Here is a 25,910-nt window from a genome sequence, read left to right as displayed (position 1 = left end):
AAAGAATAATTTTAATATGCCTTAGCCATGAAGTCCAACTCATTTAAGTGATGCAATTAAAAAACAAACTCATAGGAAGACTTTATGTACTACAAAACCTATGAAAGCCAGGCTCACACCCCTAATCCTAGATACTCAGGAAGCTGAGATCTGAGGATGGAGGTTCACATGAAAAAGTCCCTCTGCCATTCACACCCAGCCCATCAGCTGTCAAATATCAACAAAGACAAAGTTTTTGCTTATGTGAGCTATAATCTATCCACATTTACTGAATTAGAAATCAAAACAGAAATATAAAAATATATTAATCCACTTAACCCCATAACATATAAATACCACTTTTATGAAAAATAATTCTTTTCACAAAGTTAAGAAGGATGGGATGATTTCATGTGGTTTTTGTTTTGTTTGGTTTGGTCAGTTGTGGGGCTTGAACTCTGGGCCTGTGTGCAGTCCCTGAGCGATTTAGCTCAAGGCCAGTGCTCTACCATTTGAGCTACAGTACCACTTCTGGTGTTCTGGTGGGTAACTGGAGATAAGAGTCTCACAGACTTTCCTGCCCAGGTTGGCTTTGAACTGTGATCCTCCGATCTCAGCCTCCTGAGTAGCTAGGATTATAGGCGTAGACACCAGTGCCCAGCTTTGTGTGTCTTTTTAAACTCTCTAATGGGTCAAATAACAGACCTCAAGTCAGCTTCTGCAATGAGCCCAACAACTGGGAGTGAATTCTGGCTGCTGATGCTAGCACTGCCTTGATTTTGTGGTAATATATCATATCACATGATAGAATTACATCACAATTCAGTAAAACAAAATAATGAGACATGCCAATGTCCTATATGTCAAATCTTCTCCTTTCAATACCTAAAGGCAGAAATGCTAACTGTATTTGTATCATCACTTAATGAAATACATATATTATTTAAAATTTCACAACCCTATGAAGTTAGTACAGATGATCATTAACATTTATAGGTAAGAAAGATAAAAGTTCTAGGAGGAAAAAAAATGACTTGCTCCAAATTGCACAGCTAGGTAGATGTACTACCAGAAACTACAGACAAAAGTCTTTTAGGTTCAAATCAAATTTACTCATTGATAAACACTATATTAAAACTAGCAAAATAAAAATGTTATGGTTTTCTCCTTTTTTTTTAATTGGTTGTGGGTCTTGAACTCTGGGCCTCAACATTGTCCCTCAGCTCTTCAGCTCAAGGCTAGTGCTCTACCACTTAAGCCACAGCGCCACTTTCGCTTTTCTGGTGGTTTATTGGAAATAAAAGTCTCGCGGACTTTCCTGCTTGGGTTTGCTTTGAACCACAATCCTCAGACCTCAGCTTCCTTAGTAGCTAGGATTACAGGCATGAGTCATGGGCACCTGGCTAGTTTTCATCAATTTTTAGAACTGATTTGATAAAATTATCTCTAAGTTTTAATGTTGAACAAGAAAATACAAAATGAACTGAATGCAAAAAAGATATTATTTTTGCTTTTTGATACAACGATATAATCCTTTAGGAAGATTGAACTGTACCCAAAACAACAGTTAAAATTTATTAAAACCTTTATCGAACACAGCTACATTACAGAATTAGGAATTCAATTTCAAAAGTCTTTTATTTAGGCATTAACATTAAATGCCTACCACCCTTAATCTAAGGACTGCTGAGAGCTTACACATACATGCTACCCAGGCACAGCACGGTCATCCTGAAGCTCCTGAAGGGAACAGAAGAAATGCCTCCCATATTTTACAATCATAATGTTCAATATAATTATTATTTAAATTCTTTTATAAAATATGTACTTGCAGAAAATAATAAAGTTTTATTTCACTGCAATCTAACTAAAACATGCTTTCCCCCCCCCCAACACTAAGGCAGTGCCATGGAGCCCAACAAATTTAAGTGATACTTCTATCATACACTAGATTGAAATATGAAAAATAAATTTAGTGTAAAATATTCCTATTCAAGGGACTCTTGCCTGGATCTTAATTACCTCAATTTACAAATAATAATACAGAAAAAATTTTGAAGCTATGTTTAAGTTACTCTTTATAATATCTCCTGACAAATATGTAGACTTTCCTTCAGCTTACTCTTCATAATACAGAACACCTGTACCTGTTCTCAACACATCGTATGGGAAAGCTGAGAGCCTTTAGAAAGTTAGTTGGCACTCAAGTTCACCTAAGCAGGACTGCAAAGATGTACTACTAGAAATATTTGAGCTTTTCTCTTACCTCTGTTTCTGTACAATGTGAATATCCCAATTTACCTGTAATAAAAATACAAAAGGTTATTTCCAAAGAACCTGAGGTTTTTAAAACCATTGATAAATATATTCAAGTTACTCAAGTAACTTATGAAAAATGACATCATCAAAATATATACTCTTTACCCAATTTATGTAACTGTAACCCCTCTGTACCTTTTTCTTTTTTTTCTTTTTTTTTTTTATTGTGGGGCCGAACTCTAGGTTTGGGTGCTATCCTTAAGCTCTTCAGCTCAAGGTTAGAGCTCTACTACTTGAGCCACAGCACCACTTCTGGCTTTTTCTGCTTATGTGGTGCTGAGGAATCAAACCCAGGGCCTCGTGCATGCAAGTCAAGAACTCTACCACTGTGCCACCTTCCCAGCCCCCTCTCTACCTTTATAATAAAAATAATTTTTTAAAAGTGCCTAGAATGACCAAATACCTAAAGATCTTGCTCAGAGATTTAATCAAAGGAAAATAAAAAATCTTTTAAAGTCTTGCTTTTTAAATACCCTAAAATGGTTTAAAGGCATTTAGAACATGCTCTAAGAAAACTTTTTAAAGACTCTTGGACTTTATACCAAATATATTCCCATTTGTTTCAAACTATTGTCCATTATAGAGCTGGTTGCTTTTCTTTAATATATGATTAGATAACATCATATAGTTTAGTAATTCTTCCAATAAGGATCACCCAAAGAATAAATAGAACTGGCTGGGTGTGGTGGTACATGCCTTTAACGCCAGCACTCTGGAGGCTCAGGTGAGACGCTCCAGTTCAAGGTCCAGGCCACCCTGAGCTATGTAGCAGTGAGGCATCATGTCTAAAAGCAAATACACACACACACACACACACACACACACACACACACACACACACACACACACACACACAAAACAAACTAGAACTTTAACAACACTTTACTAACCCACATTGTAGTTGGTATATGTACAATTCTGTATTTCTGTCAATTTGAGTAACTAAAACATTTTAAAATAAAAGGGGCTACTTAAAGAGAGAATAATACTTTAACAAAAAGAACTAATAACTCCTGTATAGTCGGTATTACGAAATTCAATTTCCCACATCTCCACTTCTTAAGTGTTGTCATTGTCTTAGGTACCTGCACAGCCTCCCCTCCCCCCGACACTGCCCTCCTCACCGTGCCAGCCTTCCTTTCCCAGTCTCTTACTCCAGGCCGACTCCAGAAGACTGAACTGAGAGCCTCTCATTTACTAGGCAAGTACTCTACCACCACCAGCCTGTGGGGTTTTCTGAGGTATAATATTGTCGCCTTGCCCAGGCTGCCCTCAAGCTCATGGTCCCTCTGCCTCTGCTTCCCATTTAGCTAGATTTACAGATATATGCCACCATATTCAGCTTTTTTTCCTCTTCAAATACTAGAATTCACACACCTTAAGAGTCCACCACTAAAGAAAAATCATGCTTTTTATTTGCCACCCAATTCTTAAAAAAGCTGATATAATTTCTCATCACTATCCTAATATGAAACACTGTTAAAACTTCAGACCAGAGAAACCAGATGCCGGTGGCTCATGCCTGTCTGTAATCCTAGCTACTCCGGAAGCTGAGCTCTAAGGAACAAGGCTTGAAGCTTTATATAGTAAGATTTGATTAACATATAACTTTGATTAATACATGATTTATGCTGGGTGATGGTGGCTCACACCTGTAGTCTTAGCTACTCAGGAAGCTGAGATCTGAGGACTATAGTTCAAAGCCAGCCCTAACAGGAAAGTCTATGAGACTCTTATCTCCAATTATCCACCAAAAAGCCAGAAGTAGAGACATTGCTCAAGTGATAGAATGCTAACCTTGAGCAAAAAAAGCTCAGGAACAGAGCCTATGCACTTAGTTCAGGTCCCAGGACTGGCATGTGCACACATATGTACATATGTGCACACACACACTCAAAATATACATACATATCACATATATTTGTGATACAAAATTACATTAGTATGTCATATATTATTTATATATACTACATATATAGTTATACATTCTGTCCTTTATTCACACTATTAAGCTTTTACTCCTTTAGAATTGGTAATTGAACTAGAAAGGTACTACTGGATAGGAATAGCTCAAATAAAGGCATAGCATACCTCTCAGCAAGCATAACCTGCGTGCCTACTCTGCACAGGAAGAACGGAGGTACCAGAGCAGACTTCACCAGAAGAGAGCAACAACACTAAGAACACATGGATGTACATCTCAATAGGACATATTCTAAAGAAAAGAGGCCACTAGAGTTCAGGTACTAGATTGGTAATTAATTGTAGTCCCCATTTTGCAAATGTTATAGTACTAAGCAAATGATAAACTCAGTGATGAAGAAATCTACAAACCTAACATGGGGGAGGAAGAGGAAAAGCTCTACAGACATATTAACCAGAAACAAGAATTACCCAGCTTCAAAAACCATACATTTGCCAGGCACCAGTGGCTCACACCTGTAATTCTCACTACTCAGGAAACTGAGATCTGAGGATCGCAGTTCAAAGCCAGCCCAGGCAAGAAAGCAAGAAAGTCTGTGAGACTCTTATTTCCAATAAACCACTCAGAAAACAAAGTGGCACTGTGGCTCAAGTGGTAGAGCTCTAGCCTTGAGCTGAATTGCTGAGGGACAGCACCCAGACCCAAAGTTCAAGCCCCACAACTGGATAAAAAAAAAAACAAGCAAAAACAAAAACAAAAACAAACCTACATACATTTCCTAGTTCTGCCCACCAAAAATGGAAGAACCTTATTCTGCAGGAGCATACATAGACCCATTCCCCCTCAACAGGATGGATTCCTCCTGAGATTGACTGACTTCAGGGTTGCACAGGGAAATAACAACAAAAGCCAGAACATCTTTCTTCCACTAGAAAATAATGAAATACTTGAGGAATGATAGGGTGATGTTAAAAGGGCATGAGTCCCTCGAAATTAAATTCCTGTCGATGACTTCTGTTAAGAAATTGAAAATGCTTTCCTGCAAGGATGCCAAAGCTTTTTGTGGAATGTGCAACTGCTCTTGGTTATCCACTGAGAATTCGTGAGTACCTCATGAAACTATGCTAAGGTTATAAGCACAAAGGGTCTGCCACCTACACAACTCTTCCCTCTACATCTCTGCCCATCTGCTGACCCACAAACCAGAAATCCCAATCTCATGACATCAGAGCTTAAAGGAATCATGGGAGTGACCTTGCCCAATTCATTCATTTTACAGACGAGTAATCTGACAGGCTGACTCTGCACATAACCAGAGTGGGTGGCAGGGCTAGAAGGACAGCCAAGGCTCTGAATGCCTTGTCATGAGGGCTGGTGCAATTTTCTTAGCCCACTCATCCATTCCCACTCCCACTGGAGACAGGGGAAGAATATGAAAGAGTGCTGTCCCTGCTAACTAGCTTTTGGGGAAATACATTCCTCCAATACTAACTTAAGTTGGAAACTGCCAGTACAGCACCAAGAGATTTTCATTTGGCCACTTTTGAGTCTTTCTTCAAGGGCTGGCCACCTTGTCTTACAGAACTAAGGAAGTCCTCTCAAACCTAGAATTACCCTGACTCTACATTCTACATTATAAGCTGATGGCAGGCCTTAACATTACAGTTACTGTGAGCTAGTTCTCCCAATTAAGTAATTACTTCACATTAGCTCATACAAAAGATCTGAAATGGTATTTAAACAAAATCATTAAAAAATACTTATGTACTAGAAGGAAAGTAGATTTTCTCAAGAAGCTAGAAGTATGAAAGTTCAGCTCTGTGGGGAGCTTTTGTTTGGTTGTTTTTTTTGTTTGTTTTTGGTGCCAGTATTGGGGCTTGAACTCAGGGCCTAGGTGCTGTCCCTTAGTTTTTCTGTTCAAGGCTGGTGCTCTACCACTTGAACCCCAGCTCCACTTCTAGCTTTTGGGTGGTTCACTGGAGATAAGACTCTCATTGACTTTCCTGCCTGGGCTGGCTTTGCACCATAATCTCATATATCAGCCTCCTGAGTAGCTAGGATTAGAGGCATGAGCCACTGACACCTAGCAGCTCAGTACTTCTTAAAAGGCTTGGGCGGGCTGGGAAGGTGGCTCAGTGGTAGAGCTCTTGCCTTGCATGCATGAGGCCCTGGGTTTGATTCCTCAGCACCACATAAGCAAAAACAAAAAAGTTGGAAGTGGCGCAGTGGCTCAATTGGTAGAGCACTGGCCTTGAGCTGAAGAGCTGAGGGACAGTGCTCAGGCCCAGAGTTCAGGCCCCACAACCGGACCAAAATAAATAAATAAATAAATAAACAAAAGGCCTGGGCATTTTAATACTGCTACATCACCTGAAAGATCTTCTCTTCTCTAAAGATTGGCTAGGTGAGATCCTTATAGCCCATGACAATACCTTTCTATAAACTGATATAAAACTAGCTCAGGTATAAAACAACTGTCATAAAGATTTCACCAAGACTTTCAGTCTTCACTGTCTATAACCAAATAATTCCATTTGGCAGAACAGGAAGTTACCAGAAAGAACATCCTGTGAATGCGCACTGGCAGGCCCACTCCATCTTAGCTGTTCAGGATTTAGTCATTACACACTTGCTGCTCACCTTAGTGAGAGATCACACGTTCTAACAAACCATACACCCTTGCAACAAAAAGTAAAGCAGTGCCGGGTGCCGGTGGCTCACACCTGTAATCCTAGCTACTCAGAGGCTGAGATCGCAGTTCAAAGCCAGCCCGGGCAGGAAAAGTCTGTGAGACTCTTATCTCCAATAAACCACTCAGAAAACAAAGTGGCACTGCGGCTCAAGTGGTAGAGCGCTTGCCTTGAGCTGAAGAGCTAAGGGACAGCCCCCAGGTCCAGATTCAAGCCCCACGACTGACAAAAAAAAAAAAAAAATTAAAGCAGTACTGGAAAAAATATACAAGTTTTCATAGCTAGAATAGTCTTTGGTGTAGAAACTGCACCACAGTGGCCAAACTATCAGTCTCATTATTAGCAGGATTCAAATAAGCTGAATAAACACAAGGCAAAGTATGCTCACCAAAAATTCCTCAATTTTTTTAGCTAAGAATTAGTCTATTTTTTTCTATGTGACCAAACTGTTTAGATTTACTGAACATGTGAAATTATGTTCTTTTTCATGCTAAAATTCAGTGATACCAACAGATGTACCAGTTTATCTACCCTCTTCATTTGTCCCATCATTTTTTAATTTGGGGGAAGGGGTTGAACTCAGGGCCTCTCACTTACAAGGCAGGTGCTTGACCATTTCAGCCATTCCCACAGCCTTTTCTTGCTTTAGTTATTTTTCATGTAATCTCTCCTGTTTGCCAGTGAGTTGGAGAGCCTGGATTGAGGTCCTTTACATTTGCATTTACAGACCCTGGATCACAAGTATGTGTCCCTATACCAGCTTACTGACTGAGATGGGTCTCACTAACATTTTACTCAAGCTGGTTTGGAACCATGATTATCCATCCTGCTCTCAGCCTCCTGCATAACTGGGATGATGGGCATGAGCCACCATACCATAAATATTGATTGAATAGTTGCCTGGTCTATAAATATTGACGGAATAACTACTCAATACTGTTGACTGGCAATGACAATATGCCGTGAGCAAGACTGGCATGGCCCTTTCCCCACAGTACTACATTTTAGGCAACACAAACCAGAAAAAGCAAACAAAATAATGACAAGTGGTAACACATGTAACTATGGATGCAAAATAAGAGAGAAAGAAAATACAATGTCCCAATTAGGGTAGCCAGGTAAGACTCCTTGAGAATAATTTTTTTAAGACCTTGAATTTGAGTAGAAGTGACTACAGGGCTGAGGAAGAGCCTGTTACAGAAGTGGGAACGGGGAGGCAGTCAGTGCTGAGTTTGGGAAATTCAGAGGGCTGACAACACAGTCTGCATTTGAAAAGACAAGCAGGACTTGTGAGGGCAGCCCAAGGTTTACAAGTCTGCATGTGACTTTAATCACCAAGAGAAGCTACTAAGGGATGCTAAAGTTAGGCAAGAGAATGAGCTGACTCCAGGTCTATTTCCAGTGAAAGCACCAGCCATCAAGAAGCTACTGTCATCATTCTGGAAAATAAGCAGGGGGCTGGCCCATGGTTGAAGCAGGTATGAGGAAGGAAAAGAAGACTTTTGAAGAGATAATTTGGAGATTGAATAAACAGACTACGCTATTGAACAGGGTATGAATAAAGAATGGCATCCTGTACAATCTGTATTTCAAGAATAGTATTCTCGGGGCTGGGAAGGTGGCTCAGTGGTAGAGTGCTTGCCTTGCATGCCAGAGGCCCTGGGTTCAATTCCTCAGCACCACATAAGCAAAAAGAAAAAAGCCGGAAGTGGCGCTGTGGCTCAAGTGGTAGAGCACTAGCCTTGAACAGCGGCCAGGCCCAGATTTCAGGCCCCACAACCAGACCCGAAAAAAAAAAGAATAGTATTCTCTCAGAATTCTCTATTCTTCAAACTCATCCACAAGTACCAGATTAAGAACTGACATTTTGGGGCCAGGAAGGTGGCTCAGTGGTACAATGCTTGCCTTGCATGCCTGAGGCCCTGGGTTCGATTCCCCAGCACCACATAAGCAATAAGAAAAAAGCCAGAAGTGGTGCTGTGGCTCAAGTGGTAGAGTGCTAGCCTTGAGCTGAAGAACTGAGGGACAGCGCCCAGGCCCAGAGTTCAGGCCCCATGACCGGACCCCCCAAAAAAAAAAGAACTGACATTTTTATTTAAACAAAAGTATATAAAGTAGGCTTTTGAGATAATGGGTTATGTTATTACTACAAACAAAAGTATATCATTTTTGAACAGTTGCCAGGCTGCAATTTAGCAATAATAATAACAATAATAATAAATAATCCAGGGCTGAAGGTACTGCTCAAGTGGTAATGTGCCTACTGTGAACAAGCAAGCTGAACAAAGATGAAGCCCTGAGTTCAAATCCCAGTACTGCCACTCCCTGAAAAAAATCCAGCAGCCTATTGACATCTGAATTTCCAAAACATCCTGGTAATTGATGATTTGAAAACCATGAACAGTATCTTTATTCCATTAACATGATACATAAACTTACATGTTCATATAGCAAAAGTCTCTAAGCTGATAGCTCCCACTTGCAAACCTAGCTACTTTGGAGACTGAGATTGGGAGGATTATGGTTCAAAGACAGCTCAGAAAGAAAATTCTGTGAGATCTCCTTCTCAACAGATACCTGGATGCAGTGGTGTATGCCTGTTATCCCAGAATAGATGTCTGGGAAGTGAGAGCCTACCTCAAAAAGCAACCCACAGAAAACAGGGCTAGAGGCTAGCAAGAGTGAGGTCCTAAAATCAAGACCAACACCAGCACTAAAACAAACAGTACAGGCTAGAAGATGGCTCAGCAACAGAGCCTTTGCCTAGCAAGCATGAGGTCCTGAGTTAAAAGAATAAAAAAAAGTTCTATGAGAGACTAATATTCCTATGCCTTAGGTATGTAATAAATTTTGTATGTTATTTTTTTCTGTTAAACAAAATTTCTATAGAGAAACAGAATATAATCTTTCATATTTGAGGGGAGTGTGTGTGTTGTGGAGGTGGGAGGGAAGGGATGGTAAGGGAAAAAGAAAGGAGGAGGCAACAATGCTTGATAAGAAATGTACTCATGGGGCTGGGGAGGTGGCTCAGTGGTAGAGTGCTTGCCTTGCATGCCTGAGGCCCTGGGTTCGATTCCTCAGCACCACATAACCAAAAAAAAAAAAAAAAAAGAAATGTACTCATTAAATTATGTAATCAGTTAATCACAATAAAAAAAAAAAGAACCTCAGGGAAGGGAGAGAGGGAAGAGATGGTAGGGGGAAAACAACGGAGGGGGTAACAATGTTCAAGAGGAAGTGTACTCATTACCTCACTCATGTAACTGTAACCCTCTGTATAGTATCTTTACAATAAAAAAAAAAAAGCTGAAAAAAAAAAGACCATACTGGGTAATAGAGACCAAAGCAGGGCCTAATACCTTTCACAAATCTACTTTTTTATCACAAATATTTCAACCACTCTAGGAGAAAAAGAAGAAAAGCAAGGGTAAGAAAGGATTCATAGGGTATGAAGACTAATGATCCTTCTGGAGCTGTATTTCTAGGGCCTTCCCATATGCTTTAGGGTGTGCAGTGAGTTCCTGTGATTTCATGCTGTCTCAGTATGCACTGTACTATAAGCTGGATTTATACTTGAAGTTAGGCACAGTCACCTTAGACACAAGCTCCAGTTCTTTCTGACTTGTTTCTCAGTGTGATGATGCAGATATCTGCCTAGACATTGTTCCCTGGAAACCTCCTCCTTATGGGTCAGCCAGATGTAGTCAAGAGTGGGCTGCTGACTCCAACACCCTGTATGGACTGTGCAGATATATATGTCTACTTTATCAATGGCCAGGCATAGTAGCAATCCCAACGCCTGGAGATAGAGACAGGAAGACTGCAAGTTTAAGGGTAGCTTGGGAGCCAGGTGCTGGTGGCTCACACCTGTAATCCTAACTACTCAGGTGGCTGAGATCTGAGGATGGCGGTTCAAAGCCAGCCAGGCAAGAAAGTCTATGAGACTCTTATCTCCAATAAACTACCAGAAAACTGGCGCTGTGGCTCAAGTGGTATAACACTCACCTTGAGCTGAAGAGATGAAGGACAGAGCCAAGGCCCAGAGTTCAAGCCCCATGACCGGATTTAAAAATTTTAAAAAAAAAGGGTAGCTTGGGCTACATAGTGGGTTTGAGGTCACACAATTAAAATTCTCCATGGGAGGCCTATTTGGATAATACCTGTACTTCCCTTCTTCTGACTGTGAACCTTGACCTGTATTCACGTGGCCTCAAGATGTATATAAATAATAAAAGCCTTATTTCCAAAAAAAAAAGAAATGTACTCATTACCTTGCTCATGTAATTGTAACCCCTCTGTACAGTATTTTCACAATAAAAAAAACATTTAAAATTTTCATATTTAATAGTCTCATATATATATGTATGTATGTGTGAATATATATGTGCATATGTGTGTGTGTGCAAGCAGTTTAGATTAACCCAGGACCCCAGCAGCTCATGCCTGTAATCCTATCTACTCAGGAGGCTGAGAGCTGAAGATAGCAGTTCAAGCCAGCTTGGGCAGGAAAGTCCATGAGCTTCTTATCTCCAATAAACTACTCAGAAAAAGCCAGAAATGATGCTATGGCTCAAGTGGTACAGCACTAGCCTTGAGCAAAAAAAGTTCAGGGACAATGCCCAAGCCCAGAATTCAAATCCCATGACCAGCAAGTAAAAAAAAGCAGTTTATATTTTGAAATAAAAAATGCCTATATCATAGGAAGATTTTGAAATTTAACTCATTTTTGTATTTATTAAGATCTTTAAAAAGCTTTAAGCTGGAGCCGGGCACCAGTGGCCATGTCTGTAATCCTAGCTACTCAGGAGGCTGAGATCTGAGAATTGTGGTTCAAAGCCAGCCCAAGCAGGAAAGTCCATGAGACTCTTAATCTCCAATTAACCACCAGAAAACTGGAAGTGGTGCTGTAGCTCAAGTGGTAAGAGTGCTCACCTTGAGTTGAAGAGCTGAGGGACAGTGCTCAGGCCCAGAGTTCAAGCCATACAACCAATTAAAAAAGAAAAAAAAAAGTCAAAGCATCCTTTTATCATCTGAAACACTATAGTCTACTAATCCTGCACCAAATGTACTAAAGTCACCTATCACAAAGGCTAAAGAACAGAATCCTTAAGACAATGTCACCAGAAGTAGTGACAACAGGGAATAAATGAAAGGGGAAAAAAAGAAAAAGAAAAATAACTGAAAACAGTACAATTAAATACCTCATTTCCATTTCTTGAGGTTCATTTCAATAAGCATCATTTTATATGGTCATATGCACATAGCTATTGAACCACTGTGATTATTACAAAGGAGGGAAACCATGCAGCCTCTGTTTCTTTGGGTCTGACTTACTTTTCTTAATATAATTTTTTCCAAGACTTTCCATTTCTTTACAAATGGGACACGATCATTCTTTCTGATGGAAGCACAGAATTCCATTGTGTATATATACCACATTTTCTTGATCCATTCATCTACTGAGGGGCATCTGGGTTGGTTCCCTATCTTACCTATGGTAAATATTGCTGCAATGAACATGGTTGTGCTGGTGGCTTTAGTGTAGGCTGGTCTGTGGTCATTTGGGTAAATGCCTAGAAGTGGGATTGCTGGGTCCTAGGTAAGCTCTATGTTTAGTCTTTTGAGGGACCTCCATACTGCTTTTCAGAGTAGCCGAACAAGTTTACACTCCCAACAGTGCACTCCCAACAGTGCAGTAGCGTTCCCTTTAGCCACATCCTCACCAGCATTTGTTATTGTTAATTTTCTTGATAATGGCCATTCTAACTGGGGTGAGGTGGAATCTCAAATGTTGTTTTGATTTGCATTTCTTTTATGGCCAGAGATGTTGAGTGCTTCTTCATATGTCTATTGGCTATTCTTATTTCCTCTCCAGAGAAATCTGTTTTTAATTCTTTAGCCCACTTATTGATGGGATGGTTGTTTCTTTGAGGATTTTTTTATTGGAGGGTTTAATTTTTTGAGCTCTAGGTATATTTTTTATATGAGACCCTTGTCTGTTGTATAGTTAGTGAAGATCTTCTCCCAATCTGTGGGCTTTCTATTTATCTTGCTAATTCTGTCCTTTGTCGTGCAGAAACTCTTCTGTTTAATGCAACCTCATTTATCTTTCTTTGATTTGTTGTGTTTCTGGATCTTTACTTAGGAAGTTTCGACCTATACCAAGCAGCCCTAGAATTTACCCTATCCCTTTCTGTTATATTTTCAGGGTATCTGCTCTTACATTGAGGAATTTTCTTCAGGTTACCTTTTACTTCTTCATGTTACCTTCTACTGATCAACTGACAAGAGTCCAATCTCTAGTAAATACTGGAAATTGGGAGACATGACTAAGGCTATGGTTCTAGAATTAGTCTGCTAACTTCAAATTCGGTGATAGATCACTGTGTTTAGTTCAATCTGCATGTATTTAATTTGCACACTAAAATGGCCCATCTCCTAACAGACTTTATTATTTTTGCTCACTTTGGCTGAGAGTCTGATAATGCTACAAAATAAAGAATTTTAACTTAAAGGTCCTAAGTTAGAGTTACACAGTTTTTACAAGTGATTATTACACCCACATTATCAACACTAAAATCCATACAATTATGAACTTCAAGGTTCACATTCAGTCTTTGTGTATTGTTTTTTTAACAAATGCTTCTATTACTGTAGTCTCATGCATAATAATTTCGTCACCCTAAAGATTCTCTATACTCCTGTTCTCCCCCTTCCTCAACCATAACCACTATCCCTTTACTGTCTCCATAGCTTTGCCTTTCCCAGGACATCATGTAGTTACAAGACCGGCTTCTATCTCTTCATAATATATACTTAAGTTCTTCTACATCTTTTATGGCTAAGATTAGTCTTTCTAGATTGAATAATATTCTGTCATTTGACTAAGCCAGTTTATTTATGCATTTGTTTTCAGAACAATATCTTCATTGCTTTCAAGTTTTGCAATTACAGAGGAAACTGCTATTAAAAAAAAGAGAGAGAGAGAGAGACAAGGTCTCTGGGACCAGATGTTTGGGGTTTGAATCCCAAGTGGGTTGCTACTTAAACTTAAGAAAAGGCCTCTTAAAAGTTTTCCATTTGGCATGGGAAGGTGGCTCAGTGATAAAGAGCTTGCCTTGCAAGCATGAGGCCCTGGGTTCGATTCCTCAGCACCACATAAACAAAAAAAAGAGCCGGAAATGGCACTGTGGCTCAAGTGGTAGAGCGCTAGCCTTGAGCTGAAGAGCTGAGGGATAGTGCCCAGGCCCAGAGTTCAGGCCCCACACCGGACCCCCCCCCCAAAAAAAAGAAAAAGTTTTCCATTTGTGAGATGAAAAGTAATACCACCTGCCTCATTCTCATTGTGAGGATCAAAATGATAATCAATGCCAACTGCTTAGCCTGTTATTCGATGAGCACCACACTGGATAAATATTAATCCATTATCTTCAGATCTTTAAACCTTCTTACAAAAGAGCTAAGTCAAAAAAGATTCTTCTTCGTGGGCACCAATAGTCAACACCTGTAATCCTAGCTACTTAGGAAAGTCCATGAGACTCTTATCTCCAATTAACCACCAGAAAACCAGAAGTGGAGTTGTGGCTCAAAGTAGTAGCGTGCTAGCCTTGAGTGAAAAACCCAGGCCCTGAGTTCAAGCCCTATGACCCCACACACACACACACACACACACCACACACACACACACACACACACACACACACACACACACAAAGGTAACAGTAGAACTGGTACTAAAGTGGCAGAGCACCAGCCTTGAGGAAAAAAGCTTATAGATGGCATCCAGGCCCTGAGTTCAAACCACAGTACTGGCAGAAATTGAAAACAAACAACAACAACAACAAAAAAAAACCCTAACCTCTTCTTTTCCAAACCTGAGAAGCATAAGTAAACACATCACTTGGCCTCTCACAGGTCTGATATCATCTTCCTAGGTCCCCACTACAAAACCCATCACTCAGCTTTCAGAAAGTCCCAGGAGTCTCCTGCCTCTGAACCTCCTGCATAATTCTGAGGGCAGAGCATGGATGAAGCATCACAAACACATTCAGCTTTCCTCCAGATAAGAATAGGCCACAAGGAGGAGTCACTGAGACCTCCTCTCTCTTGGTTCCTCTCATTCTTTCAGTATCTTCCTCCCAGTGGTCTAGTGGTCATCTTTTACAGCCTATGAACCCCAGGGGTCTTACCTGTCCCCTCAAGTTCTTCAGCCAGAATTAATGGAATTCTTAAGAATGATGCCAATTATTGCCATTTTCTTCCACCTCCTTACACGGAGTAACTCTGGGTGAAATTTTCATTTAAATGTTCTGAGTTTTTTTGTTGTTGTTCGGGCTTTTTTGCAAGGATCCCAACTTTGAGGAAAACTACTCTTAACATCTTCATCAGAAATGTATTTTTAAAAAAAGACAAAAGACATCTATACAACTCCCCTGGACATTTCTAAAATCACACAGTATTCAAACTAACCCCCAAAATGCCCTTTAAAATTCTAAGAAATTAAGTTATTATTCATAAGCTTTCTCGTTAATACTTAAAGTCGATCCATACTTATTTTATATGCAACATGCTGGTCTGAAGCCCAGACCTGAGAATCATGGCACAAACCCTCTCATTTTTACAGCTAAGGAAGCTCAAACTCTGAAGAATAAAATGAGTCATCAAAGGTTACGGTCTATTACCCTATGCCCAGGCTGCTAACCCTGCCCAGCCACCTTGGACTTTCTGGGTTCAGTAACGGTGAAAACAGAGCCAATGGGTATCCTCAACTAAAACTAAGGCTCAGGACTCGGAGCCATGTTTCGGAATACTAAAACAAATTTGGCTAAGTACCATTTTGATTTACTGACTCTTGTTCTTGACTAATAAATAAGAGAAAAGGGCAAAAAAAAACTGGACTTAAGCTTCACACTCTCTTTTAAAAAGGGGGGGGGCCTGGGACGGTGGCTCAGTGGTAGAGTGCTTGCCTAGCATGCATGAGGCCCTGGGTTCGATTCCTCAGCACCATGTAAGCAGAAAAAGCTGGAAGTGGCACTTTGGTTTAAGTGGTAGGGCGCTAGCCTTGAGCTGAAGAGCTGAGGGACAGTGCTCAGGCCCAGAGTTCAGGCCCCATGACCAACAAAAACAAACAAACAAAAAAAGGAATCTCTTGAATAATCAATGTGTACTTGTAGACTGAAACACCTTGGCAAGAATTTGGAGCATAGTCTGGCCATTTCAAATAAGTAGAGAAACCTGAAGAGGCATAGATACATTATATGTTTGCCTGTATAACACTGTTTCTCTTATAGATAACTGATTCTGACTGAGTTTCTGGTGCAAGACATAACTTCTAATTTTTTAATAAGTTTTTTAATTGTGAAAATACCGTATAGAGGGGTTACAATTACATGAGCAAGGTAATGAGTACATTTCTTATCAAGCATTGATGTCTCCTCCTTTGTTTTTCCCCTACCATCCCTGCCACAACTTTTAATTTTAATGCTGCTCACTTCTTCATTCATGGAATGCATTTGCCTGAGCTTGTATCTACTTCATTTTTTGTATCTACTTCATTTGTATCCTCTGCATCATGAACTTACCTTTAAAACAAACAAAAACAAACTACCAAATACAAGTCCTTGAGTTCAAACTGCAGTGTAACCTTACAAGATAGAAGGGGAAGTGAGGGAGGAAGAAAAAAAAGAAAGAAAGAAAGAAAACCTTAGCTTTTTATTGCTGGTCACCTTCCCAAATACTGGAGTCCCCACCACCAGACCTGATCTCTCCAGCGCAGACCAATTCCTGGCTGTTACAGATACTATCAGCACCTTCTGGCTGTCTGCGGAGGCTGAAGCTGCCTGCTTTGTGGACTAACATCATGACTTCTGCCCCTTCCATGAAGTTAGGTGTCACCAACAAAAACATCACCCCAAATCTAGGAATAAGTGTGGTTCAGACCCTGCCAACCTACTCTATGGTACTATTTTTAAAATCTAAGTTTTAAAAGCAGGTGTTCTTAATTACTAGCATTTTTCTATTCAGCAACCTTAATACTGCCTCACAGAAATACTAGTATTATCCACTGAAAAACAATTACTTTAGCATAACTTTTCTCAATATAAGTACCTACCTTTGTCTCTTTTATGTAATTTGGCAACAGTGCAAGCTTGTAAAGCAACTGCCAACTTATAAAGCAAATACGTTTCACCTCTTATGTTAAATCTACCTGACTGCCAATGACTATCTAAAACACAATTTTCAGAAAAGTTCAGGCAAATAAAAGGGGAAGTATACACCAGAGATAGTTAGCAGTGTTAGCCACAGCAATGGGCCATAGTGCTGACAGTCCTGTTAGAGGACAGACATCCTGGAATCTGTGGTACCGCTTGTAAACCACACAGATGGGGGTTAAAGTTTTCTCTACTGATAGTATTTCAAATATTGCTGAAATGTCACAAAACCTCCAAAGTATACTGTGATCCTAAGTACTGTGTTAATTCTTTCAAGAACTAGGAGAACTTGTAGGGGAACAGTCCCAAGTCAAATCATGCAGCCAAAGATCTGGTAACAGTGAAAACCTTGAATGTCCCAGTTTTCCCTTTCAATGGGGAAGTTCAGGTTTTCACACACTCCATCCATCCTCTGCACATTCCTAGTGCCCTCACCCACTACAACAGGAGCTTCTCTCCACCTTTAGATACAACACAATCCTGCCATCCAATAGCCTCGATCAAGATATGCATAGATCTGCTTCTAGCTACAAACCCCACGTAGGCTGGGCTGGGGTGATACAGCCTTGCCTTGCATACCCAAAGGCGTGAAACACTGCAAACAGTGTTTTTGCATGTATTAGTTGAACACTATTCCATCACCCATACACAATACTTTGATCAAATGCTCCCCTTTATTATTATTATGCTACCTCCCACCTTTTAAAAATAATGTGTAGCATGTTTCATTATTCTATCTTAGACATGAGTGTGAGGTGCTTTAATAATATTCTACCCCTTCTCACTATTTTCACTGGCCCCAGTCCAGTGCTTCCTACCTTTTATCATTCTCTCACTCCATTTACACTTGTGTTTTTGTTCTGTTTTGAGCTCTAGATTCTTTTTTTTAATTGAGATTAGGTGATTGAATAAATTTCACATATTTCAGAGTATTGTGGAATAGTGATACTTAAAGTCACAAACACATTTTAACCTTCACAAGACAAATTGTCATGATCATAGTCTATAAAGTTTGTGAATTCTATGAGCTTTGACAATTATTTCTTCCACATCAGGTGATATTTACATTTCTTTCCTTTTGCTTAGTGTCAGCTGTTCCCTCTTTCCCTCATTCCTCCCCTCCGATGGCTGTCTTTGGGTTGCTTAGTTCATTTTCATCTATGTCCAGTGCAGCTGATGGGGTATGGCTCAAGTGGCAGAGTATGTAGCAGGTGCAAGGCACAGAGTTCAAATCTCAGTATATGGGTGGGGACCTCAGCAAGGCAAAATGGCTTACCTGAGGTTATAACTAAGCAATAAGCCTCCAAGCCAAGAATCCAAACCATGTCTGGTAACCAATTCCTATACTCTTCCCATGGTACCACCTAACATTAAACAACTGATTCTGCAATTACCTGGAAGAGCAAGAGAACGCAGGAGGCGTCAACATGACTGTATAGGAAAAGTATTTTCCAGGGCAACTTAATTTCCATAAAGCCTAAGTCAGTACCTTCCCATCCTAACCTACCCTCCTGCCTTCCCAATCACTCAGGCAGGGAGTCTGAGAACCTGTAAGGGATCCTTCCTGTTTCTTCCCACATGTCAAACACTAAATAGCCACAGCATATTCCATTTCCCAAATCATTCTCAATCTGACTCTTTCAATCCATTCCTACTGCTGTTGCAACCCTCCATCATGCCTTGTCTGAACAGCCACAATATTCCTAGTTTAGCAACTCAAAGGCCAGTAAGATCTAAAGACAATATGAAATGCCACATGGTGTCTTTGCCCCCAATTTCACCCAGTTCAATACACTGTCTACAAGCCTGAATAGTTATCTTTCTAAAAGTAATCTATTTACATCATTTTCTGATTGAAATTCTTTTCAGGACTCCCCACTGCCTACCCACCCCTTATACAATGTCAACAGTGTGGCACAGCGTCCTTCATAATCTAACTCCAGCCAGAGTCCCTACCAGCCTGTCTCACCCCCGCCACGCCCACACATCCCATGCTCACGGCATAGTCAACACCCACTGCAGGGTAGACAAACAGGTTTAACCTCACATGCCAAGTCTATGTAATTGGTAGTGGCTGCCTGAAGCATCCTGTTGAGAACTCAAAGTTTGCTTATGAGTTTAGCAGCAAAAATGTCATGACTGATTAGCAAGCAATGTCTGCTTTCGGTATGGGTAAGTGGGTGGCACAAACGCCACACTGAGCATCCATCATGTGTGTGGTATGACGTCTTCTAGATACTCTGTGATGGCCAAACCTTTCTATTTAGATGCTTCTGCCTCACATTGCTGTTTCTTTTCCCACATTGCTGTTCCTTTCTGAAACTAAATTGCCATGTGATATTGCCTATCAAAGTCAGCCACTCTTTTCCCTGGGCTCATACAGTGTTCTATACATGTTTCTGTTTTTGTGAAATTATTGCACTGTGTTGCAGTACTAAGGTTGTGCCTCTTTGAGCTTCTCATAGGTATGTAAGCCACTCATCCCTCTTTGTATCTTCAATCTAGCACAGTAAACTTGTTAAGCATTCAAATACTGGTGAAATGAATAAGAGAAATCATGTCACAAAAATTCCTCTAACACAGTATTTTCACTAAAAATCCAGAAAGATGTGGGCCACACCTGGGACAGGCAGCCTTTGGGGCATATTAAAGGCATCCTACCACATTTTGTCAACTGTATCTATGGTTATATCTCATAAATACAAGATATTGGGGGATATATTTGATAGAAATTTGTCTTCTGAGAATATTGAGGATAGAAGTGAAAACAGGTAATATATGAGGAAAAGACACTGTCCTAATTTGTGTTTAAAAAAAAAAAGGTACATTAGCACAAGCAGCATAAAAACAGTCAAGAGTCACAGGTTTCAGAAGCTCAGTAAATATAGCTCTGATGTTCTTATTAGAAGTAAAACACTTCTAGCCAGGCACCAGTGGCTCACGCCTGTAATCCTAGCTACTCTGAAGATCATGGTTCAAAGCCATGGTGGGCAGGAAAGTCTGTGAAACTCTTATCTCCAATAAACCACCAGAAAACCAGAAGTGGTGCTGTGGCTCAACTGGTAGAGTGCTTACCTTGAGCTGAAGAGCTGAGAGACAGTGCCCAAACCCAGAGTTCAAGTCCCACAATCAACAAAAGAAAAAAAAGAAATATAACACTTCTACCCATCTGAAACTATTTAAAATGTTGGGCTCTTAGGTGACAAGTATTTAGATTTTGTGAGAGTATATAATTGTATATCCTCATGGAGCATAAAGTGGCATTTCAATACACATATACATTGTGGAATAAGTTATATCTATCATTCTAAAATGTATCTTTTCTTTATGTAAAAGTCCTTAAAACTCTTTATGTTATTTGAAAGATGTATTATTATTTACTATAGTCATCTAAATTTGTACTGAAGTCTCAAACTGACTTTGTAATTTTAAAAGTTTGTGAGGTACAATCACTTTGGAAAACATTGGCAAAAACAACATCTATTAGAATGAACTAACAATTGCAAATTACAGTATAGGTTCAACACAAATGCTGTATTTAACTACTAAAGCACACACTTGACAGTGCTTATAACAGCATTATTCATAATATCCAATGACTGCATATCCAAAACCCAAATATCCATGTAGAGTAGAATGGGTTAATTCAGTATATTCATACAATGGAATATGATCCTAAAGTCTAAATAAACTATGCAACCATGGTATAGAAGCAGGCTTTTCTGGATGCTAATGATATTCTGTTCTTTCTAGTGACACAAGTATACTCTCATTTGTGAAAAGTCATCATTTATGATTTATGTACTTTTCTGCATACATTTTAATTAAAACTTGTTTTAAGAGTAGTAGTATATGCTATGCTCAAGAGATGAAGACAGAAGGGGCTGGGAAGGTGGCTCAGTGGAAGAGCGCTTGCCTTGCATGCCTGAGGCCCTGGGTTCGATTCCCCAGCACCACATAAGCAAAAGGAAAAAAGCCGAAAGTGGCGCTATGGCTCAAGTGGTAGAGCGCTAGCCTCGAGCTGAAGAGCTGAGGGACAGCGCACAGGCCCAGAGTTCAGGCCCCACGACCGGACCCCCCCAAAAAAAGAGAGAGAGATGAAGACAGAAGACCTAAACCAAGCCCAGGCTATCTAACAAGACTGGGCGGGGGGAGGGAAAAAATATCTAAAAATCAATAGTGGCAATAATTGTACATTACTGTAGATGTAATTAATGCTATGAAATCAAGAGGTTAAAACTGCAACCTCTTTACGTATATCTTACCAAAAACAACAACAAGGGGAAAATGATCAAATGTAAACAAGAATTTCACTAAGAAATATCTTCATAACCAATAAAGAAGATAATCAATCTAATTAGCCATCAGAAAAATACAAATTAGGACTATATTGAGCCAGTAACTCATGCTTGTAATTCTAGCTACTCAGGAGGCTGAGATCTGAAGATTGTGGTTCAAAGCCATCCCAGGCAAGAAAGTCCATGAGACTCTCATCTCCAATGAACCAAGTCAGAAATGGAGTTATGGCTTAAGTGGTAGAGTGTGAAGACTTGGGCACAAAAATTCAGGGACAGCACCAGACCCCCAGTTCAAGCCTCAGGACCAGTACACAAACATGCACGCATGCACGCACACATGTTCATATGCACACACACACACACACAATTAAAATTACAATAAAAATAATAAAACAATTCCAGTAGCAACACATAACACACTCAGTTCTTCAATCTTGATTCATATCATTCTCCAATTCAAGGATCCAGAGCTCCTTAGAGATACGGCTAGTTCTAGGGCTGGGCAGGAAATACACATGATGAGTTTGTAGTGCCAGAAAGCAAGGATGTATTCCACTAAAGGATGTCTATGTCAAAGGGAATAGTGGCCCACCAAAGGAGTGCCCCAATGGCCACAGCTGGAGAAAAAAAAACTTAAGCAATTGAAGAATGTGAAGTGGATAGCCACCAAAGTATAAAATACCTGCAAGTCCAGACTGATAAAAATAAATAGGCAGATTAGAAAAAAGGACAAATCTTCCTTACAGAAGAATTGCAAATGGGGGTATTTATGCATGATGGAGCTGATCTGACTGCCTGGACTCCATGACTGAAAGCTGGAGAAAGCAACACAATTCTAACCAAGAGTACAGAAAAGGGGAAAATAGTAACTTTTAATGGAGAAATCTGGTAAAGGCTGTCTTCACCAAGGACCCAGGTGACACATCACGCTGGATACAGTGTGCACCCCAATGTGATGTGATGAGAAGAGCCTTCACTTTTCTGGTAATCATACCCCAAACTCAGAAACATCAGGCAAACACAAATAGACTTTTCACAAAACATATGACCAGTATTCCTCAAGATTTCGGTTGTGAAATGGTTTTTGCATATTTCTGTAGAAATACACAAAAGAGGACATTAACAGAAATACTGAGGAATTCCAAAAGTTGCTGGGGATAGTGACTCATATGTATAATTCTAGCTACTTGGGAGACTGAGATTGAGAGGATAATGGTTTGAGGCTACTCAGAAAAGTCCAAAAGACTCCATCTCAAAAAAAAAAAAAAAGGTTTTTTAAAGATTTTCATGACAAGCACTGGTGGCTCAAGCCTGTAATCCTAGCTACTTAGGAGGCTGAAATCTGAGGATCACAGTTCACAGCCAGCCCAGGAAGAGTCCGCAAGACTCTACCTCCAATTAAACACCAAAAAGCTGGAAGTAAAGCAGTGGTAGCTCAAACAGTAGGGCGCCAGCATTGAGTGAAAAAAGCTAAAAGCCAGCAAGTAGGTCCCAAGTTCAAGCCCCAGTACTAGCAGCCACGCACATGCACACACACGCATGCACCTACAAACACAAACACAGTGTTTTGACCATTTCTTTTCCCTAAATATTCTGGCTCTTTAAATTCAAACAGAATAGTAGTCCACAGTCATTTTCCTCACCAAATGATCATGAACCTTGCTGAGATGCTTGACTGATCACATCCTCTTTCCAACCCCTACACCTAGAAGCCATGTTCAAGGGACCCCAGTATTAGTATGCATATAGCCTTCATTAATCTGCCTAGAAAACTTAACTCATTACCAACCTTAAGATTATTTAAAATAAAAATGCGGCCATCATATTTTAAGTATTGGTTATAAATCTAAAATGAATAGTCCATCAAAAAACTGAACGAAAAGTTTGAAGTGATTACTGTCAGATGGGTATTTTAATTACTAGAGGACTAATGAGTCTAATCACTAATATTCCGCCACTAACAGTCCTTTGTGACATCTCAGAAAAATCAATGTTCTAATCTTATGACTATCTAGGACATCTCCTAAATTTCATCAGTCACCACTTTCTAAAGATACCAAAATGTGAGCGGAATGCCAGTGGGTCAAGCTGGTGAGGCTTCACAGGGCTCACATGCTTGTGATACCTCAGTCACCGGGGTGTGAAGGGGAAACTTCATTAAACTGGACCTAATAAACCTTCCTCACGGTAATGTCCATCACAACCATACTGCATAAACATTGGGGAAAATCAAGTGCTAAGCCAACTACAAAGAAACATAAATCCTCTAGATTCCAAGCCCTAAGTTCAAGCTCCAGGACCAGCACCAAAAATGAATAAATAAATAAAAGTAAATTGTGGCCTGGGAGGGTGGCAGAGCTCTTGTCTAGCATGCACAAAACCATGGATTTACCCCAATACCAAAAAAGAATAGAGGAACTTTAAAAAGGTAAAAAATTCAGTTACTACTATATCCAGTCCCCAAACAAGCCAGTAAAAGCAAGTAAAGTGCTCTTTCTTTTCCTGGGCTGAGATGGAGTGATAGTGGTGGTGGTGGTGAGGGTCAATGTCACTCACTTGAATGAATAGCAGTAGACAGATTCATTGGCTTCAGGACTGAGCCAAATCCACTTCACACTGAACACAGACATGGCACCACCCATCATCTGCTAGACCAGTTCTCAACCAGGATAATTTTGCATGGTCCAGATGGCAAGGTCTGAAGACTTTTTATTCTCATGATTGAAGGAGGGGTTTACTGGCATCCAGCCATAGAAGCCTGCAATGCTGAGATTTGAGGTACCACATAGGACAGCCCCACAACAAAGAAGTATTGAGCCAAAAATGTCAGTCAAGCCATAGTTGAGAAACCATGACCTGGACATCTGTCCTGATTCAGAATTAAGATACCATGGTGGCGCTATGGTTGTATGACAAAGGACCATAGGATAAAAAGGTCAATAAAGTATTTGTCACTTTACATTTCTTACCGAATTTACACCTTGCCCAGATTTTAAGTTCCCTAACCAAAAGGATAGTACCCTACCACTTTGAGCCTCAATGACACTTCCAGTTTCTTGGTGGCTAACTGGAGATAAGAGTTTCACTGCCTTTCTGGCCTGGGCTTGATTTTGAAAGGCAATCCTCAGATCTCAACCTCCAGAGTAGCTAGGATTACAAGCATGCACCACTGGCACCCGGCCAATCTATCACTCTTACCTAAGCAACACACTAAAGTTTAAGACATATAATCATGAGATTTGTTCTTTCTGGAAGCAACCATTCCCAGTGATGCTTCAAAAAGTGAGCTGCACACAAATTCTTTTCCTCTTGAAACAGCTAGGGGCTGGGAAGGTGGCTCAGTGGTAGAGTGCTTGCCTCGCATGCATGAGGCCCTGGGTTCGAATCCTCAGCATCACATAAGCAGAAAAGGCAGGAAGTGGCACTGTGGTTCAAGTGGTAGAGTGCTAGCCCTGGGCTGAAGTGCTCAGGGACAGTGCCCAGGCCGAGTTCAGGCCCCATGAACGACAATAAAACACCCTGACACTGCTTCCCTTCATTTTAAAAAGGTGTCTTCCCATGCCATCTTAAAATACTATAAACAAGCAAAACACCAAGTACTTCCCACTATTCTATCCAATACACAAACACAAAACAGATCGAATCTGAAGACCATTTGAAATAAAAATTATTTCAAAAGAATCCTTAAAAGGCTGGCTTTACTTACATATCAGACAATGTACACATTTACCAATTTAATGGGATATCACCTGATATCCCATTAAAGAGAAAATGTTTAAGTTTTCTATGTATCCCTTCAAAAAGTAAAAACAACACAAAGGCGATTAACTTAAAAAGAAACGTACAGATGTCTGGTGGAATAAAAACATAATCTTGAACGTTTTCATCGGTTTAGAAAAGGCTTTCCTTTACACGTCATTTTTCTGACTATTCCGGGATCACATCTTTCACCTGAAGCATTTTGACAATTTCTTGGAGAGAGGGTGGATTGTTTTTCTCTGTTTTTAATCGACCTGCCTCTCAGAAGACGGCATTTGGTAAAAACCGGGTAGGAGCAACCAATTATCAACCTCTCCTCATCCTCAGTGAGTCCGCCTGGCTGTGTGTGTCACTGTTCGGGGGACAGATCCTCGGGAATCTGCAGTAGACAATAGCTAACCGAGCCCGTGTTCGCCTTTCATCCGCTTTCTGGTTTGCACCGCAACAAACTTTAACACACTGGTGAATACGTGTCCTGACGCCCGCGACCCCAAGCCCCTCGCCTGGGTTTCCATTCCTCCCCAGGAACAGCAGGACCCTCGAGGCGTCCGAAGAAGCCGAATAGTTACATTTGTAAACACCGGGCGTTTCTTTAGAAAGCTGTCATCGTCCTGCTTCGGAGATCTCACGCGGGCTCGCCGGTACCTGAGCCCGGCACCAGCCCCGCACAGGTGAGCGGGCTCCGCAGGTAAGCGCAGCCGAGGCCCGGGGGACCCGGGGCGGCGGGGCC

The 25,910-nt window shown here is 40.5% G+C and overlaps 1 protein-coding gene across 2 annotated transcripts in view; it reads right to left on the bottom strand.

Moving 5' to 3' along the window:
• Positions 1-2,277, bottom strand: part of Spire1 (spire-type actin nucleation factor 1) — a 131,582-nt gene extending 129,305 nt beyond the window's left edge. For both annotated transcript variants that reach the window (XM_013027186.1, XM_013027187.1), the window contains exon 1: positions 2,246-2,277. The gene's annotated coding sequence lies outside the window, so the exon portion shown is untranslated. The remainder of the gene's footprint in view (positions 1-2,245) is intronic.
• Positions 2,278-25,910: the final 23,633 nt, after the last annotated feature.

Source organism: Dipodomys ordii, unplaced genomic scaffold, assembly GCF_000151885.1.
Source record: "Dipodomys ordii isolate 6190 unplaced genomic scaffold, Dord_2.0 Scaffold100, whole genome shotgun sequence".
Lineage (NCBI taxonomy): Eukaryota > Metazoa > Chordata > Mammalia > Rodentia > Heteromyidae > Dipodomys > Dipodomys ordii.
This window is presented reverse-complemented; position numbering and strand designations above follow the sequence as displayed.